At 38.3% G+C, this 20,335-nt stretch overlaps 1 protein-coding gene across 9 annotated transcripts in view; it reads right to left on the bottom strand.

The window, feature by feature from the left end:
* Positions 1–20,335, bottom strand: part of AFF3 (ALF transcription elongation factor 3) — a 498,510-nt gene that overhangs the window by 305,692 nt on the left and 172,483 nt on the right. The gene's annotated exons all lie outside the window — the stretch shown is intronic.

Raw genomic sequence — 20,335 nt, 5'->3', positions numbered from 1 at the left:
TCGTATCAGTTGTTAGTTGCACACCTCAGCTGCACACCTCATCTAAAGTCCCAAACCTCTTCTTTTCATAACAGAATAGGCAAAGCAAAATAACTTAGTTAGTTAGTATTAGGTGTCCTTGTGCTAAAACATATTCTGTTCTAACAAACCCCCTATCCCTGCCATCATAGTCTTCCGGTGCAGTCGGAGTTAATAAAACCAAAGGGCTGTCAGAAGTTCTCATCAAGAAATCTTAGCTATGCCCAACCCTTTCCTGCCAGATTCACCATTCCTAGAAGCTGCACCACAACGCTGCCCTCTCTATTCATAGGTTCTGTGTCATTCATAGAAGCCGTATATAACTGTTAGGTTTCTCGTGTTGATTTTTATGTTTTTGATTTTAGCTAAAATAGCTTTAACAGTGCTGTTTGACAGTTTCTATAAATGGCCAAATAAGTGCACCAAAATAATGAAGCACTTGAGCCATGAGAATTATCAGCACAATGATTTAATTTGGATATGGATTTTTGGTGTTAAAATGTTACACTATGTTGACTATTTTTACAGTAGTGCAGCATATTTCTTGATGTTCTAGTTCTACAATATACATGATTACTAAAGTGGTGTAATTACTTTACTGAACATAACTTGTTTTTCATCATAATGTTATCCCATGTGAAGTAAGCACACTTGAATCGAGTGCAGCACCTTGGGATAAATGTACAAATTGGTGTGCGCCACATTTATTAATTTGTGACAAAAAGTGCTAATTGGGCGGGGTGTAGAAATTAGTCCTTTTTTGTACAGCAATAGTTGCCCACATAGGAGCCAAATACTGTGGTGGATATAATTAAAAGTATAGTGCATATAGAAAAAAATCCAGCTGTATTTACTCAACTTATAACATTCATGTGAAAGATATAACGCCAAGGTGTAGCTAATCACCTTTTCAATGACACACAAAGCCATTTGACTTTCAACTGTGATCAACTGTTGTCATTTTGGTTACCTCAGCATGAAAAGTTTTCCTGGAGCAGTCTCTGATAGTGCAACTGAAGCAAACAATCAACTATTAATGGCAAGGCACCCTCAAAAGATCTCCGGTATAAATTTGTGGACAGGAACAAGTCAGGAGATGGATGCAAAAACATAGGCTTTATCAATGCTTAGAAGCACAGTGAAGTATATTATTAAGAAGTGGAAGGTATTTGGTACAGACCCTCCCTGGATCAGGACGTCGCTCCAAATTGGATGAAAAAGCCAGGAGGAAACTGGTTAGAGAGGCTACCAAAAGGCCTACAGCAACTCTGAAGCAGTTGCATGAATTTATTACAAAGAATGGTCATTGTGTGCATGTGACAACAATATCACACATTTTTCACAAATGTGGCTTGTATGGGAGGTTTACAAGAAAAAAAAACACTCCTCGAGAAAGGCCACATGCAGTCGTTGTAGGTCACATGAGACTAAAGTTTAATTATTTAGCCTTAACAACAAACTATATGTCTGGCAGAAATCCAATACAGCTCATAATCCAAATAACACTATTCCTACAGGAAAGCATGGAGGTGGTAATATCTTGTTATGGGGGTGTTTCTCTGCAACAGGGACTGGAGCACTTGTCAGTATAGAGGAAAAAAATGAATGAGGCAACAAACTGTCCAGCTGCCCTCTGCCAGAAAGTTGTCAATCAGAAGAAGGTTTACTTTCCAAAATGACAATGACTCAAGGCATACAGGAAAATAACCGCACAGTGGTTGACAGAGAAAAAAGGTGAATGTCCTTGCATGTCAGAACCCGGACTTAAAACCCAATGGAAATCTGTAGAATGACTTGTAGACTACAGTCCACAAACGGTCACCATCAAATTAAACTTAACTTGAATAGTTCTGCAAAGAAGAGTGGGCAAATATTGCAAAGTCTAGATGTGCAAAGTTAGTAGAAACATATCCTGACTAAAGGCTGTAATTAAAACAACAAAATACTGACACAAGCGAGTGATCCTTTTTCAAAACAGTGATTCTGTTTTTGAATTTTGAGTTCCTCCCTGCAAATGAAAATCTGCAAATACTGGGCCTACATTTTTACAAACTAGTACAGATAACAGCAGCCATTGAAATATAGCAAGAAGGATGGTGACAGCATTCGATACAGGGGGATATAAAAAGTCTACACACCCCTGTTAAAATGTCAGGTGACTAAGGCCCCTTTTCCAACTGAAGAAAAAAGTGACAAAGCATGATCCGATTCCTGACACCACCATGCTTCACGGTGGCTATGGTGTTCTTTTGTTGATCTACAGTGTTGTTTTGCGCCAAACATATCTTTTGGAATTATGGCCAAAAAGTTCAACCTTGGTTTCATCAGACCATAACACATTTTCCCACATGCTTTTGCGAGACTTCAGATGTGTTTTTGCTAAATTTATCAGGGCTTGGATGTTTTTTTTGTAAGAAAAGGGTTCCGCCTTGCCACTCTACCCCATAGCCTAAACATATGAAGAATATAGGAGATTTTTGCCACATGTATCACACAGCCAGTACTTGCCAGATATTCCTGCAGCTCCTTTAATGTTGCTGTAGCCCTCTTGGCTGCCTCCCTGACCAGTTTTCTTCTCATCTTTTCATCAATTTTGGAGGGACATCCAGTTCTTGGTAATGTCAGTGTTGTGACATATTTTCTCCACTTGATGATGACTGTCTTCACTGTGTTCCATGGTATATCTAATGCCTTGGAAATTATTTTGTACCCTTCTCCTGACTGATACATTTTAACAATGAGGTCCCTCTGATGCTTTGGAAGCTCTCTGAAGACCATGGCTTTTGCTGTAGAGAAATATAAAACCTAGAACAGCTGAACTTTATTTGGGGCTAATCAGAGGCCCAAGAGGGTGTGCACCCCCCCCCAAAAAGGTTTTAGTTAGTTTTTCACTTGAGTTGTACAGTTTATATGTCATATTAAAAGTGGAAAAAGTTCTGAAATCATTAATCTTTGTCTCATTTTTTTACATCACAGAAACCTGACATTTTAACAGGGGTGCCTTTTTATATCCACTGTAGATGCCACCATAGAAACCAGAGACATTTGGTAGATAGGCTTTTTCACCTGGTGTATTTAAAAACAAAATATTGATGTATGATTTGGCCTTTGGAAAGTAAAATGATATCTCTGAATTTTAAATGCTACTGAATTCTTAGACACATTTTATAGCTATGCATATGCCACAAATATACTGTACATAGAAATTCTGATCATTAAATAAATGCTAAATATATAAATTAAATTAGATAAATGCTCAAATCCTGTATTTACACAGTGCTAGTGTTGTAGTAATCCAAATGCACAGAAAAATTGCATTATAAAGTGTTAATTCAGACAGTGGTCATTTTGTAGGACCAAATAAATATGAAAAAAAAACATTGATTCTCTGTTTGCCATATATTAACTTTTTTCTTTTTATGAAACATCTTTAGCATAGAATTCAAAATGCAAAAAGCACACATTAACATATAATTTCAACTAATTTCAAATTATAATGGCAATACATTTAGCCTGTGTTGTAATGGCAGTGCTCCGAAATACATGGGCAATAGCACAATCATAAGACTAATGACAACTATCCAACAGCTGCTACCATAATTAGGGACAGATTTAATCCATTAACATAGCCTGGATTTGTTTAAAATTAAACAAATACACAGATGTACTGCATTATCATATAAAATTGTGCTTATTATCAGGGTCATCTTTAATATTGATTGAACCCTGAGCAAATATTTTCTTTGGGCTCCCCATCTACCCCCCCCCCCCCCCACTCAAAATCAGTTTGCTGTAGCAGATCAGGCAGTGATTGCGACTGGTTGCCTGAGGCTACAGCATATCATTACCACTCACTGACTGGATGCTATACAGCACACATTACGACTCACTGATTAGTTACTAGGTTACAGCACTTCATTTCTGCTTGCTGATTGGTTGCTAGAAGATACTGCACATCATTACTGCTAACCGATTAGTTGCTAGAGGTTACATGCTTACTGCTCACTCATTGGTTGCTAGAGGTTACTGCACATTATTCCTGCTCACTCATTGGTTGTTAGAGGTTACTCTGCATCATTACCACTTATTGTTTGCTATAGGTTACAGCACATCAATACAGCTCATTTATTTGGTTGTTAAAGGTTACATCACATCATCTCCCCAATGCAGTTAGAGAATTAGACAGGATCAAAGGATGAGAAAGAAAAAGCAGAACTGAAAAGCAGAACAATGACGGAAGTCCCATGACCATATAAGGGTGACACAGTGGTGTAGTGGTTAGCACTCTTGCCTAGCAGTAAAAAGGGTTGCTGGCTTGAATCCTAACCACGACACTACCTGTCTGGAGTTTGCATGTTCTCCCTGTGCATGTGTGAGTTTCCTCTGGGTACTCCGGTTTCCTCCCACACTCCAAAGACATGCTGGTAGTTTAATTGGCTTATGTCTAAATTGGCCCTAGTATATGAATGTGAGTTAGGGACCTTAGATTGTAAGCTCTTTGAAGGCAGGGACTGATGTGAATGTACAATGTATATGTTAAAGCGCTGCGTAAACTGACAGCACTATATAAGTACCTTAAACAATAATAATCTATCACAGATAAGTCAAATAAAAAAATAGGGATCTGTTTAAGTGTCATTTAAACATAACAATAGCAAGTGCACTATGTGGTCCTTAATTACATTTTCTTGGCGCATGATTGGGTATCATTCATTTTGCTAAGTGAACAGCCACTACTCTGGTAAATCAACACCTGTGTGTTTGAAAACAATTTACCAGTAAAATGGATTACTGTACTTTTAAGGTTGTTACATTATCAAGGTGGTCATGTATGGATACAATGAGGCTGCTTCACCAAAGGAGTCGACAATTTGTCCATTTACAATTGCAAATATTCACTATTCACAGTTATCCAACCATGTGAAAAGCATAATCCTGTTCACTTTAAATAAACACCGATATACAGACGCATTTATTGGATGATTGAAATAAAGATTCTCATCTCATTTAGTATAAGTTATGTTCTACAATTTAGCAATATAAAACCAATGGGAACTTTGAGATGAGCTTTGGTGTAATATGGTTATTTTTTTAGCACATACTAGTTGCAACAGAAATTGTCTGCATTGTTTTGGTAAACCCACCACCCCCATATACTATTTCTTTTTGTTTTTTTTTACTTTATTCCTCAATGTAGTTGAGTTTCCCTACAAACCATACTTCACAGAACTATGGCAGCAATTCATCAAAGCATTTGGAACACTTTTCTGGCATTATGACCATATATGACATATTATGACCATATTCGAAAAGACCTGTGTTAAAATCTTGATACCGTGATACAGTTTTCTTGCTATTTCCTTTTTTACTTTTACATTTTGGCACTATGGCTGCAACAGAATCCTTAAAGAATATGTTACCCCAACATTTCATATTCCTGATATGTGTCTGTTGTACCTATGTTAAAAAAAAGTATCCTGTTCTCTTTGTATTGCTTCCTACGTGTGAAATTCCTGATGGTCCTACTAGGACCCCTACTTTCTTATTGCAAATTGACCACACCAGGCATGAGAGCACATCCTTTCCATCCTGGACAGTTTTCTGGCTGTGCTGGGAGAACAGTAACAAACTGCAGATAATACAGGGTGCCATGAAGGGGCAATGCAGCTTACAAATGCGTTTGCAAATGTGTGCTAACTAAATCCCTATTTTTAACGCATACTGTTAGACAGGTCAATTGGGTTGGTAAGCAGACTGGTTGATGAGCTGGGAAATTTCTCTGGTTTGCATTTTGTGCTGGGAGAACAGTCTGCCTGTCCTCCAATCATCAGACCTGTACTGACAGGCCCCTCCCCTACACAACCATTCACTGGGAAGATCAGTGTACTGCTCTCTTTCTCTACCCCATACTCTCTAAACCCCTTATGCAGCTGAAAACTGAGATTTGATAACTTGCAAAAAAAGGATATATATATATATATATATATATATATATATATATATATATATATATATACATACAATATATACACAAATGTTTTGCCTTTCTTTTCTAGATTAAATTTAATGGGTTGTTTTACAAGGTGAGGGCTCATGTATGCTTTAGGAAACGCCACTATAAGTAAAGTGGAAGTAATACGTGTCACCCATATCAGTATTGGGCCGAAAACAAAATTCTGTCCGAGGCAACAGATTCATATACACCTTATAGACAAGTACATAAATCTGTCACAAGTTGCTTCATGCATTCCATGAAAGGGAGACAGATTTCTAGTAAGTATCTATATGTTTTGTGAATTCCTGGATATGTCTTCTATATCTTCCACTTACACAGGTATTTCTGGATGTACAGTTCTTGACAACTTGGCATTAGCAGGATTGCTAAAAAACAAACAAAAAAAACCCACTAACCTTCTCCTATAGTGTTGCTCTGTTTCTGGCCAAATCATAGACTTGTTACGCTGTCTCTGCTTCCTCGCTAGCATGAGAGTGTTTTTTTCCCTTTAAATGGCAATTTTATTTAAAGGACATTTTAGGTATGTTTATTTTATTTTTATTTTTTTTATATTTTTATTTACAAAAATACATTTAAGATATAAATAGGCAATTAGGATAAAATGTATAATTACAAGTTAATTAAAAGTTATAATTTATTTTATAATGTAGTGTTATTATGAACATAATAACCCAATATTATTAGTATTGTTATTATTATTATTGTTATGAATAATGTACTAGTCTTATTTTTGTAGTTATGATTACTTTTAAGGAAAGAAAGTTATAAATAATTGTAATTAAATTTACAGTATGTGGTTAATTATAAGGTATAATCTAAATAGACTACCAGAAACATTTATTTTTTACCCCTTTTCACACCCTTGAACTTAGAATTGGAGTATATCAGTATATCCTAATGCAAATGATGCATATACTTATTTTTATTCTTTTTTATATGATGACAGCACTTTAGATGGGCTTGTGCAGTCTTTGTATGCCTGAGATTTAACCTTTGAGATGGATGGCTCCCATACTGTGATATATAAGGACGTTTGGTCCCAAGATCTTACTATAAGTGCTATATTGTAGGATTGCTTTAAACTTGTTAGTAAGCATTTTCAGAAAAATATATCTACAATGTTGTTGTCTCCCTTTTCCAGAGTGGTACTTTACCCCAACGAAAGATACTTAAAACTTAAAGATTCAAAACGCGTTGGATTTCTCAGTCTATGGAACAAGCTGTCAATTAAGAAGTGGTTGTACAGTGTAAACTAGAACTGGAAGTACCACTGGAGCTCATTAATACTATTTCATATGAATATGTCATTGTGAACATTTTGCTACTGTGGATTTTAACTGAGGTGGATTTTATGATATTTCTTTATATATAAAAATATTTTCCAATTCCATTGATTGCCTTTAAAATCCTATTTATCAGCTTTGTGGTCATAAGGATGCCACGGGGCTATCACAAAGAGGTATGTGTCAAACATTTTTTCTTATAAAATATCCTAAAAATCTTCACGTGAACAAAAGTTCAAAAGCCAGAAAACAAGCGTATAACACAATAAGATCATCCTGTACTACACACAACAGTGTAGATTAGCAAAATTGTATTCAGTAGCTCAACACTTGTAGCTACAGCACACTCAGCATTAAAAATCCCATTGTTTTAAATGGTGCCTGGTCACACCCGAGTGTCCAGGTATCTGTCGCTAAACACCTGTCACTTAAAAAAGTACAGGAGCTTCTTTTCTGGCAGATTTTGTCATTTTTGGCCTCACAGAGTTCATTGAGAGCACCTAAAAAAAAGGCATTGCACGCGTATTTCAGACGCTCCAATAATAAAAGTCTCTGGGGACACAAAGAATTTCCTGTATGGCACATTGCTCCTAAAATGCACAAACAAAGCACATAAAAAGCTTTTAAGTGCCGGTGTTCTCCGAAGATGAGGGGACTATCTATTATAGGACACCGGCTCACACAGCGGCAACATGACTTTGCAAGGCGACCTGGACGTGGCCTGAGCGCGCACCACAGTGCGAATTACAAGGCGACTATGGCGACCCTCCAGGACAGGCGACTTTCCAGTGGCCAATCAAACAATCAGCTCTGTGGGAGGGAGGATGGGGGAGGGAGGGGTTTGCCTGAGAATACAATTTTCTCTTCCTGTATTGTTGCTTCATTTAAGACACAATTCGACTTTGGAGGCAACTTCCATTGAAATCAATGGGTACAAGTCACCTAGAGGTTGGATTGAAGTAGTACAGGAACCTTTTCTGAAGTTGGAACAACTTCAGTAGTGTACATTAAGATGGCTCTCATTCACTTCAATGGAATTTCTGATGTCAAGCGACTTGGGGCGACTTGAGGTCTGACAAGTTGGATCCCAAGTTGTGGTAGTGTGAACCACCACTAAAGCCATCTGAATAAGCTATGTTCAACATGAATGTAGCCTAACGTCCAAAATGTAACAACTAAAAACTGTTACATTTGTTTTTTGATTCTGTCTTGATGTGTTACTTTCATAATATCAAATGTTTTACAACAAATGATGTTCAAATTTACCTTACAGATAAGACTATTGCATAAATTGTTTTGTGCAACTGCTAAGCCAGCATTGCATAGCTTGTTTCCTGAATAGGTATGTTATGAATCCTGAACCATCTGTACATCAATAAAACACAATATTAACACAGCACGCTTATACTGAACAAATAGTTACTGTGCACCATGGGAAGCCAACAAAAGTATGGCATTACAGAGTGAAAACGATTATTGTAAGCATTTCATATTTTTTACTTGCTAATGCTTGGACACAATTCCCCACATACAGTACATGCATAAAGACTTCTGCTATGCAAACAGATCTTAGCATAAGTTCTGATTATCAGTGAAATACAGATTTGAATGAAAACTAGGACAAACATGTTATTATAAAGATAAGAACCTTTCTTCATGCCCAATTAAATACTGTCACCAAAAGAACCTGACAACTTCAAGAAAGACATATCTGTATGTGGATAAATTTAAGAAGGTTAATCTATTCTATTTCAAGCAAGATTCAGAGTGTCATGAAAAGAGCTCATGAATTTAGATAGGAATCCACTTATTATCCAGAGATATTCATGGGTAGAGGAGGTAGATGTTCTAATTTTCACACTCTATTTTAGTGTAGTTCAATCACATGTTTTTCTTTCAGCAGTTATGGCTGAATTTGAGCAATGATGCCCAAGAGATTCCCTAAAAACGTTGGTAATTTACAGCTGATAGTATAACCATCCAATGATGTCCAAAAGAAGTAAGGCTGCCACGGTAGATCATCCACCAAGAACCATAGGAGGTGAGATATTTGTCTGTTATTGTCTTGATTACACATCTTGATTACACACTGTATCTTTCCAAACTATCACAATTGGCTGCTCAGGATCAAGTTGTATTGGTCAAAAAAATACGCCAATATGTAAAAAATACTTTGTTAATATGCAGCCTAAGTTGCTCTAATGGAACCACCGATTTTGCCTGTGCATTGCTTATTTATTATCTCTTTGTGACATTTCCCCAAACCAGGTGACTCTAAAATGCAGCAAAGATTACTTCCCAAGAATTTTGTATGTGTGTCCTTATAAACTATAAATAATTTATAAATAAATATTTGTTGTTACTTTATTGCTTTATATGTTTACTGAGTTTTAAAAATGCAAAATGGAATGGTCTGAACTTGCTTTCATTCTGTTTAATGTAACATTAGGAATATCGTCTCCAGCCTCAGCTATCATTGAGGCTATCTCTCTGCAGTGATTGAAATGTCTTTCTTAATGCATGGGCACCCCTGCGCACTGGCCAGGGGCCCCAGGTGCATGTATAGGGGACCTATGATGGGGCCGCTGATAAGGGGGGTACAGCTGTGTCTCTTGTCCTCCTTTCTCCAGTACAGGCCCAGGCCCCATGAGTTGGGGGTGGGGGGGGCTGGCAGCAAAGGGTATCAGTTTATGGACAGAAGCGGGTGATCGGTGCAGCGGAGGACAATTGCAGCCAGCTAAGAAAAGCTAGCTTTCTTGTGCAACAGGGGATTGGTTCCTGTAATTGCCCCCCCACATTCCTGTCCATGATCCAACCCCCCCCCCAAGGTAGCACTGCTGGCTTTCCTCCTCTCCTTCCCTGCTGGCTTTTGGCAGCTGCAGTGGGGAACTACAAAAAGATTGGCTCCAGTAAAAGCCCCCACACCAGCACCACACCATCCATCTATTCTCCCCAGGATCCCCTTCCCACTGCTGGCTGAGTCCCCTGGTGTGCCCCTCTGGCAGCACTGTTGGCTTTACCTTCTCTCCCTCCTGCCAGCTGATGCAGGGGCTTAGGTGATTACTTCACGATGGAGAGCAGGGGAAGGGACTGGTAAATATGTCATATTTACCAGCCCCTTCTTTTTATGACTGAACACAGTGAGTGATCGTTAACAACATTTTGAAAATCCTGTGCTAAATGAGAGGTAGCCCGAATTGCAAAAGATGTGTGTTGATTTTCTCATACACCTGTTTGATAAATTCCCCTGTCCAGATTTTTGCTGGCTCAGCCATGCACACCACTGACAAATGTGAAGACATATAAATTTACATTGGACATATACTGTAAGTATATTTGCCATTTAATGTAATAGGGGGGTTACAGGGATAATACAGAAGATGAATAAAAAACAAAACACATGGCATTGCAGAAATGTCTGGCTCCAGCACTGATTGGATTTACATGAACATGAGACTCTTAATGAAAGATTAATAAACTTAGATTTGCAGTGTATGAACATCCGCTGTTATGAATGTTATCTACATATGGTGTTATTTGACTATTAGGTGTTAACTCGTGTCATCTATCTCAGTAGAACTACTCCCTGTTTGAATCTATTCCAGGAAAGCTGTCAGCATCTTATTGCTGAAAAATGTATTTCTGCTATTCTTATTACCAGAATCCAAGAAACCATCACTGTACTGTTTGCTAATGTGAATCATGCCCTAAGTGACAAGAAGCAAACTTGCCATATGGGCCTATATTAATGGAGACAACTGCTGTGAAACAAAATTACACTGAAGAATAGGATTGTTGCATGACAAAATCATAGAAAAAATGTTGGCTCTCACATTCTATCACAGCAGTAAGATTGTATACTTAAGATAGAAAAAGTCAGTTATCGGGGAAATCAAAAAATGATATGCTTATCTAGGGGATAATTAAGTATCATAAAATAAAATGCATTATATATGCTTAACGCATCCAACTAACTGCATTAAATAAACCTGTCATCATTTTGTATGGCAGCATATACTTACATTATTGGTGTACATATTTCTATAACATTCAACTATAATTTTGCATTTCCTTGAAATAATTTGTGTAAACAAATTAGTTACAATGCAAACAAGCATTGCCATAGCACGGTACATTAACCCAATGCTGCATGTGAACGCTACATTTGTAGAATATAGCAGGTGTGTGTTTTGCAAAGATTTTTGTCCAGTGTAAACATTGTTGAAACGTTTGCATACTTCTTTATACATAAGTATGCAAACATGATTTAATAGATAACCTTTAAGAATGTATAAACTGAAAGATTATGTCAAGGTGGACCAAAAGTGTGAAGAGCATGTGCATGCCTGACTTCCATCACCAACCCCAAAAATAAGGGATTTATTCCTATTGTAGGAAACTTGGCAAAGCCATGCAAATCATTCTCTTATGCCCCTAGTCCAAATGTAGTAATATGTAAACTTTAAAGAACCTCACTTTATAACATTTCTGGTGGCTCCCCAAGTTCTAGTCCATAAAAGCCATTTTTTTTTTTTTTGCATGCACTGCACTGACACAGTTAACAAATCTGAAATAGCTGTATGTATTTAATAAACTGCCAGGAGACACCTGCTGGTGGACCTCAGTACTGCACGCCAAAGGATAGATATTACCAGCGGATGGAACCTTTCCTGACACCATTTTAACAACCAGAATGGCAGATTTTTTAAGAACATAGTACACATAGGCACAGTACTGGTACAGCATGTACCAGAATAATCAAACATATAAACAGAATAATCGTAGCAATATAGAGTCACAGTAATTAACTTTTTGTTTTTAGACCATGTCTGTGCTATAAACCAGCATTTCTGAATGTGCAATTGGCCAAAAGGCATAAAATAATTTTTTGCATGACTACACCCGCTATCTTAAATTAAGTATTAATACCCTTATTTATTTAATTGATTATGGAAAAAGATTTGTAGATACATTCTATCCTAAGAATACTCTACCATGCTTCAAATAATAAAAAGTCAAAATAAGTGTCTATTTTGTGAATATTTTCAGAATTTCCATTTTTTATCTTCTCCATGTAAGCAAAGACAGGTCCAGCACTTCAATCAACAAGTGTGCCAATGCTTGCCATACACATGCAGTTTTAAGGCAAACAGATACACAGTAGAAAGTCAAATATGTATACTGATTTGCACATCTCTGCTACATTGCACAGCCAAACTGTTTATACCTATATTTCCTATTTCAGCTTTGCAGCTTCTTGTGTCACATACAGTACAAGCTCAATGGACAATGATTAAGTATCATTGTCCAGCAAGCAGGCAGGTGACACAGACAATTGCAAACCTAAAACATAATAGGTATGTAACCTGAGTAGTACCAGTGTTACAGGGGTCTGTGAATTATAATTAGAGCAGCTGAAAAGAACTGCAAAGCCAACGTCCTGAAGAGTAGTACACATGTACGGATTTTTATTGGTTACTTAATAGTTCGCCCAAGGTGTCATTTCAAATCCTGCCTTACCACAAAATCAATGATTTAAGCAAAATTAAGCACTAACTTAACATGTTAGAGGATCATATTATTAATTATAAAGTCTATGTATATTACATATTTGATCAAACAAACAATGTACAGACATCTCCCAACTGTCCCTGAGTTCGAGGGTCTGTCCCTGATTTGGACTGTCCCTCTGTTCCTCATTCCTCCTCATTTGTCCCTCATTTTGGTCTGATCTATATAGATGTATATAAAATGCACTTTTTTATCTATCAAGAAGTGTTTTCCAGAGCTAAACTTTTCATGTGATTTCTAAATTGCTGCATTTGTAAATTCCAAATGCCAATATAAAGGAATAGTAGTGGTAAAAAATCCCTGGGTTTAACCAATCTTGTTTTTTTTGTACAATTCTCCTTTAAGGGGGCGTGGCATAGGGTGTGTCCTATGCCTGCCTACTTTTGCTGATGGGTGTCCCTCATTCCTATCTCAAAAAAGTTGGGAGGTATGTACAGAAAATGTTTTGTTTATATGTCACAACCTTTTGCACTGCAATAAGGATAGGAGAAGATATAATTTCATGATAGCTTGAACATTCATAGAGAGATGATTTTTTTACCAACAGTTATTGTGGTTAACCACTTGCCGACCGCAGCATGAACATTTACATCGGCAGAATGGCACGGATGTACATGTCTGTCCCTTTAAATTTGTTGCCGCGTGGTCGCGCACGTGCTTCTGGCGACATGCACGCTACCCTGCCGCGAGCTCCGTGATTGTGATCACGGGTCCTGCAGACTCAATTTCCGCGGGGATACCCATGATCGTATCAAGGAGAGGAAGAATGGGGAAATGCTGATGTAAACAAGCATTTCCCCATTCTACCTAGTGACACTGACGCTGATCACCGCTCCCTGTGATCGGGAGCGGTGATCAGTGTCATGCCACACATAGCCCCCCCCCCCCCCCCCCCCACAGTTAGAACACATCCCTAGGACACACGTAACCCCTGCAGCCAAAAATATGTAGAAGAATACGTATCGGCCTAAAATAAGGGAAGAAAATTGTTTTTTATATATTTTTGGGGGATATTTATTGTAGCAAAAAGTAAAAAATATAGTTTTTTTTCAAAATTGTCGCTCTTTTTTTGTTTATAGCGCAAAAATTAAAAAACGCAGAGTTGATCAAATACCACCAAAAGAAAGCTCTATTTGTGTTTAAAAAAGAACGTCAATATTGTTTGGAGTCACGTGTCACACGACCGTGCAATTGTCAGTTAAAGTGACGCAGTGCCAAATCGCAAAATATGCTCTGGTCTTTGGTCAGCCAAATGGTTTGGGGCTTAAGTGGTTAAAACACCTGTCCCTCATCAAATAATATGTGTATGTCCAGATCCTACTGCTCTCTTCCTGCTGTGGCTGGAAAGTGGAAGCATTCAGTAATGTACAAACTTATAATATAACTATTGTATGCACTGCACAAAACAGGCACAAAATAGACCATACTGTTAAAAAATAAAAGTACCTGTAAATGTCATATCTTGTAGTACAGTACAGGACACAGCCTGGATATTCATAGACCCTGGGTTTTATGAAACTACCTTAAGGTGAGTGGACACTGGCCAAGCTTTTGGATACACACCCCTTGGACGTACCCCCTTAACTCCCATTATTAAGCAATGCAGAGTACCCGGAAACAGAGGGGATGGTGGCCTATATCCTGTACTATACTTCAAGATATACATTTTACAAGTAAGTCAAAATCCTTTTTATCCTAATTGTACAGCACAGGTCACAGACTGCATACTCACAGACCCTGGGGCATCCCCAAATAATGAATCATAATTGTGGGCAACAACACGGCAAGATGTTAACAATGTGCTAACAGGCCCAACAAAACAGAAAGAGGGTCAAATACTCAACTTAAAGTGCCACTGAAAGAACCTCTGCAGACCTAGACATCCACCTGGTGGAACATGGAGAATGCAAACTGAAGACCAGATAGTGGTCTTACAAAGCTGAGAAACAAACACTTGATAGCGGAATTCCCAGAACTTCCATTGATCTGCTGGCATGAGCATGTAAGGAAACTGGAGGTAGGCGATACTCTGTAAGTGGAGCGCACCCTCCCTCCCATCCCCCCATCGGTGGTTTCATGGGAAAAACTCAATACTATTTTACCCACAGTATGTATAAACTAACACATATTATTGGAATTGTCCCAAAAAGTATGATAGGGCTTGGCAGCCATGGACAGCGTAATAGAAGCATCTACCTTATTGGCTGACACCACTTTATAGCTACCATTTACTGGTTCCTAACCCAATTCTGCTGTTAATGTTATTTGGCCCTCTGCGATTTTGTTTTTTTCTTTCTTTTTTTTCTTCTGTCTGCATTGTCTGTATGTCCAGGACTTTACTGTACACTACTATGACTCTATATTGCTAAGATTATTCTGTTTATCTGTTTGATTATTCTGGTACATGCTGTACCTGTACTGTGCCTATGTTCTTAATAAACTACCATTCTGGTTGTTAAAAAATGTGTCAGGAAAGGTTCCCTTCGCTGGTAATATCTATAATTTGGTGTGCAGTACTGAGGTTCACCAGCAGATATCTGCTGGCAGTTTGGAACTGTCAGGAGAGCTTTCCCCTGCTGGTGTTATGTCATCTTTGGGCCGCAGTACTGACATCCTCCAGTGGATGGATCCTGGCAGTGTGGAGCAGATATTAACTTCTGCAGTCAGGCATCACCTAAGCTTGATAGCAGGTAAAAATAGTATAAATACTCGGCAAGTGAACACACACCTTGCCCTGGTATTGTCCTTGTGCCCTGACCTGTATCCTGTTTACCTGTTATCCTGATCCCTGATTCCTGTATCCTGTACCTGTTTGTATCTGTTCCTGTATCCTTGCCCTGCAGCTTGATCCCTTCTATCTTGTCCCTGTCTGTTTACTCCTGGCCCTCCATCTTCTGATTTCCTGTTTATGACCCTGGCCTGGCTTGAGTACGATTCTGGTATCCCTTTTTCTATATATATATATATATATATATATATATATATATATATATATATATACTGGTTGGTTTGTTGTCACCATTTTAGTTATTTCGTTTTCTCACTCTGTTTTGTATTGGTGGTGTATTCACATGTATATGCATTTATCTTAATAAAATCACTTACTTTCACCCCCTTATGTTTGGTTCACTCTATCACAGTCACACAGTTCTTGTCACATCTGATTTATGACAAAATGATACTGGAGGTACCATATTCTATAGGTACCATATCCTATAGAGTAAAAACTTAGTAAAACTTATAGAATGAGTTATCTTTCCACCTGACAATAGAGGACTTGGATGCAGGGTGCAATTTTCAAGACCCTGTTGGCAGGACCAAAAGAGAGTGTTTTTTGTATAGAGGCTGTGGCTTTCAGAGAGACTCTGACAGCCTGACAATGTCCAAACAATGAAGAGCAATTTCCTTGGGATGCTTTGGAGCAGGGCTCAAGGAAAGTAGGACATTGTCTTAATTACGATTGAAGGCTGATACCACCTTAGGGAGAAAGGTAGTGTTTTCAACATAAGACTACTTTGTCTTTGTGAAGGAATAGGAAGGGCTCCTTACAAGATGGGCCAGTAGTTCTAAAACACATCTGATAGATGCAATAGCCATTAGGAAAGGCTACTTTGCAGGAGACATCACCCAAAGGTAGTTCTCTAATTCAGAGGGAACTAACCTTGGGTAGTTCAAAGGTAGTTTCTAGGGTGTTTTTTCCAAGGCAGAGAGGACCTGTCTGAGATGCCAAGGAAGCCCAGAGTGCTATCATGGGGCTCGGATCCATGAAAGACCTTGGATAAAAGCTTTTACCAGTGAGAGAGAAGCTAAAGGCTTGGATGGAGAAGGCCACAACCTTAGAGCCAAGTTTTGTCAAGTCTCAACTAAAAGAAAGCCAGAATATGAGGTACTGAGTAATCTTTGGGTTTGAAATGTCTGTTTACATATGGCGAAAAAGGATCAAATTTTTCTCAAAGTGGCTTTTCTGCCATTGAGGAATGTGGTAATGACAGATATACTGTACTCCTATTATTCAGGACCTGGGCTTCAACAGCCATGACATTAGAGCCCGTGACTGAGAAGCAAGATGCTACAAGGACCTTAGGACAGCAGGTGTAGTCTGTTTGGCAGAAGAAAGGGGTCTTTTCCTAGGAGTTTGAGTGTATCTGTGTACCAGGTTCTTCTGAGCAAGTTTAATGCAATGAGAATCACCGATTCCTTCTCTTCTTTTGTTGCAGAGCACTCAAGGAAAAATCCACACTGGAGGTAAGGCATAAATTAACCTGAACTGTTCATAGGATTACCACTGCATTGGATGCCAATGCTATAGGATCCTTGGTCCTGGCCACAAACCGGAGTAACTTGCTGAACCTGGATGACACAATGTCCACATCTGGAGTACCCCATTTCTGACATAGAAGATTGAAGACGTCTAATGTAGAGACCGCTCCCCTTGGTCCAGGCGATTATAACTGAGGAAATCCACTTTTCAATTGACAACTCCTAGGCTATGAACAGCAGAGATTGTGGGCAAGTGCTTTTCAATTCAGCAGATAATCAGACTTACTTCCATCAAGGCTGCCTAAATCCTGGTTCTCCCTTGATGATTGATATAGATCACTGCCATGGCATTGTCTTTGTCATGATCAAGGGACAGGCTGGAAGACCATTTGCTATAGCATTAACGGAACTACCACCAACCAGCAGCATGGCCAAGGGTCAATAACGAGTGGTAGCAAAATATGGACAGCAGAAGAGAAGACAGGAGTGAGATACTGCCTGGAGAGAGCACAATAATCAGCAAACAGGAAGTTCAGAGACATGGCTTAAATCATGAAATTCATGGGAGGAGCAAAGAGCTTAGAGTTTCACACAAACAACGTTCAAGATAGGATCATTCAAGGAATTGTCCAGGGAACTTTCCAGTATATCAGGTAGGTCAACAAGAAGAGACATTGCCTGACACACCAGAGATTCTGGATTCAAATCCAGGTCCTGACAGTCTTCTTGCACCCTGATTGAGTGTACCTGAAGAATGAGATTGCAATGGTGCAGACTCAACTGTATTGCTATAAGCTCCAAAATGTTATTGAGGAACTTTACTGTGAGAGATTAAAACATTCTTCCCCAGCCTGTGAAGCTGGTATCTATCTGTTGTTGTCACCTTCAATGCAGGTGGGAGAAATGACTTTCCCATTTCCAGTGCAAGCTAGAGAGTTCCTTGCTTAGCTGGAGAGAAGCATAGGGGAGTTGAGAGATAGTATTGGTTCCAGGCCAAAAGAATGTAGTGTTTGAGGGACCTTGAGTAGAAATGGATGAAGGCAACAGCTTCCAATGAGGCAACTTTGAGATCTTGAACTCTCATGGAGAATATCACAAAGGATGCCTTTTTGAACTTAAGGTCCAAGCGTGCAACCTTAAGCCGGCCATACATGAATCTAAATTTGCCTGGTTCAGCAGCAACCAGACAAATTTTGACCCATGCATAGACAAGCTGATTGCACCCAGAGGTGTGTCCAAAAGATTTGCCAGTGTCTAATCACCTGAAGGTAGCAGCCTATAACCCAATATCCAGCCTAAGGCATATATGAATATCCAGCCTAAAGCCTATACTCTATGATTAAGAAATTCTTTTAAGTATTAGCATCTTTCAGCAACCCTTCTTAACTGATGGATGATGGATTTTGCATTGCCTTCCAGTCCCCCGTTTATACTGTACAGTGAGGCAGTCCTTCATAGTGATAGACCAATAACAGGGTTTAGGGGAATAAAAGGGAGTGGGCAAGCTCCCGTACTAATTGAACTTAATAAAACTTTGCCTCTTCCGAAAGGCCCCACATTCAGAATGGCTTCCTCAGTGGAAGAACTAAGTGAAATGTCTACCTACCCTTCTCATTCAGAGCATTAGATTTACTATTAAATGACATGTATTTTAAATAACAGTCTTTTTTTATAGAAAAGCTGTAACATTAGCTTTGTTCTGCCAAGTCTGATTCCAAAGGTTACCCTCAATAGCCTTTGAAGAAATATATCACAGAATGGGCCAGTGATTACCTAATGAATTTAATACAGCCTTCCATTTTTGGAGCATAGAGACAAATATTTTTTTCTTTAATCCTGCTTCAGGATGTCTAACACCCGTCAGTGTAGTAATTAAACTATATGTCAGAGCAGAGTAAATTAAAGTGCTGGCCATCTCTAATATAATTTAAACGTATTGGGTCACATGAAAATGGAATGCCTTCTAGAAAATACACTTTGAATGCATTTTCTCCAGACAGGCTGGTGCCGGCTTTCATTTGAAAGTTATCCGTTTTCATAGAAAGGTAACCAAGAGTGACAAGGAATCAGATCTCAGACGTTTCTTTGCTCTTCTTTTTCTTCTCATTCTGTTAAATTGTTTTTGTGTGGTGCTCTGGAAGCTGGGATTCCAATATCTGCAGTAAGTTATGAGAGTGTCAAGTAAATGAAGCAAGTGTTATTTAAATGTCATGGCACTTATATACTGCTGTGTAATCCATGCTAATTAAAAGTGTGATAGAGCAGTACTCAGGGAATGTGCTACCATGATGTATTGCTGTTTACAAAAGCTCTTGTACTGTTGCCCCAGCTATGTACATGAAACAAATGCAAATAGAATTGTTAAAAATCTTTAGAAACACATTTCATTTTCATCCGTTATTTATTCAAGGTACCACTGAGTAATTATTTGTGATTAAAGAGTATGTCTAGCTCAGTGAGGTCAGACTGGTTGTTAAACCTACCAGAGGATCCTTTGGCTGGTCTTGACCTGAACTGAGCCCCCAAGTATGAATTTCATTAAAAATGTTGAAAAACATATTTAATTGATTTCTTATATCTCATAGTCATGAAAAAAATACATGAATTATAGAAAGTATTGTGTATTAATAGTATCATTTGAATCAGAATATATCCTCTAAAATACTCTATGGCGTATTAATAGCTAAACAACTTAAGTCTATAAGGTGTATGAATCATATGGATGATAATACTGGCCTGTCAAACCAACCCATCTATGAATAATTTTAGAACAGGCTGGAAACCACATTTTTTGCGCTTTGAATATTTTTGTCAAGGCGCAATATTAACATGGAACTCTGCTCATTTTAGTATGTTGCAAGTAAAGCAATAGGAATAATATGCATTTAAGTTTTTTTAACTTTTAGCAACCACATATGTAGCATTTATAAATGCCTCAACTGCAAAGTAGTTATCTACAGGGAGTGTAAAGAACAGTAGTGTTTATAAAGGTCTGGCATGCAATGAAAGTACTTTACATAGTTAAATAGTCACATAGTTAGTCAGGTTGAAAAAAGGCACTTTGTGCTACTGCTCTTATATACTTTAAATTATCATATGAAATGTTTTGAATAATAGCCCTTACAATAATATTAGCAAATTTTCTATCACATCAAACCCATAGGAGCATATACGAATTCACAGGTAA

The sequence above is a fragment of the Lithobates pipiens genome, unplaced genomic scaffold, assembly GCF_037356315.1.
Source record: "Lithobates pipiens isolate NorthernLeopardFrog02 unplaced genomic scaffold, aLitPip1_a1.2 Scaffold_16, whole genome shotgun sequence".
Taxonomy (NCBI): Eukaryota; Metazoa; Chordata; class Amphibia; order Anura; family Ranidae; genus Lithobates; species Lithobates pipiens.
The sequence above is the reverse complement of the archived record's forward strand: the minus strand, read 5'-3'. Positions and strand labels throughout refer to the sequence as shown.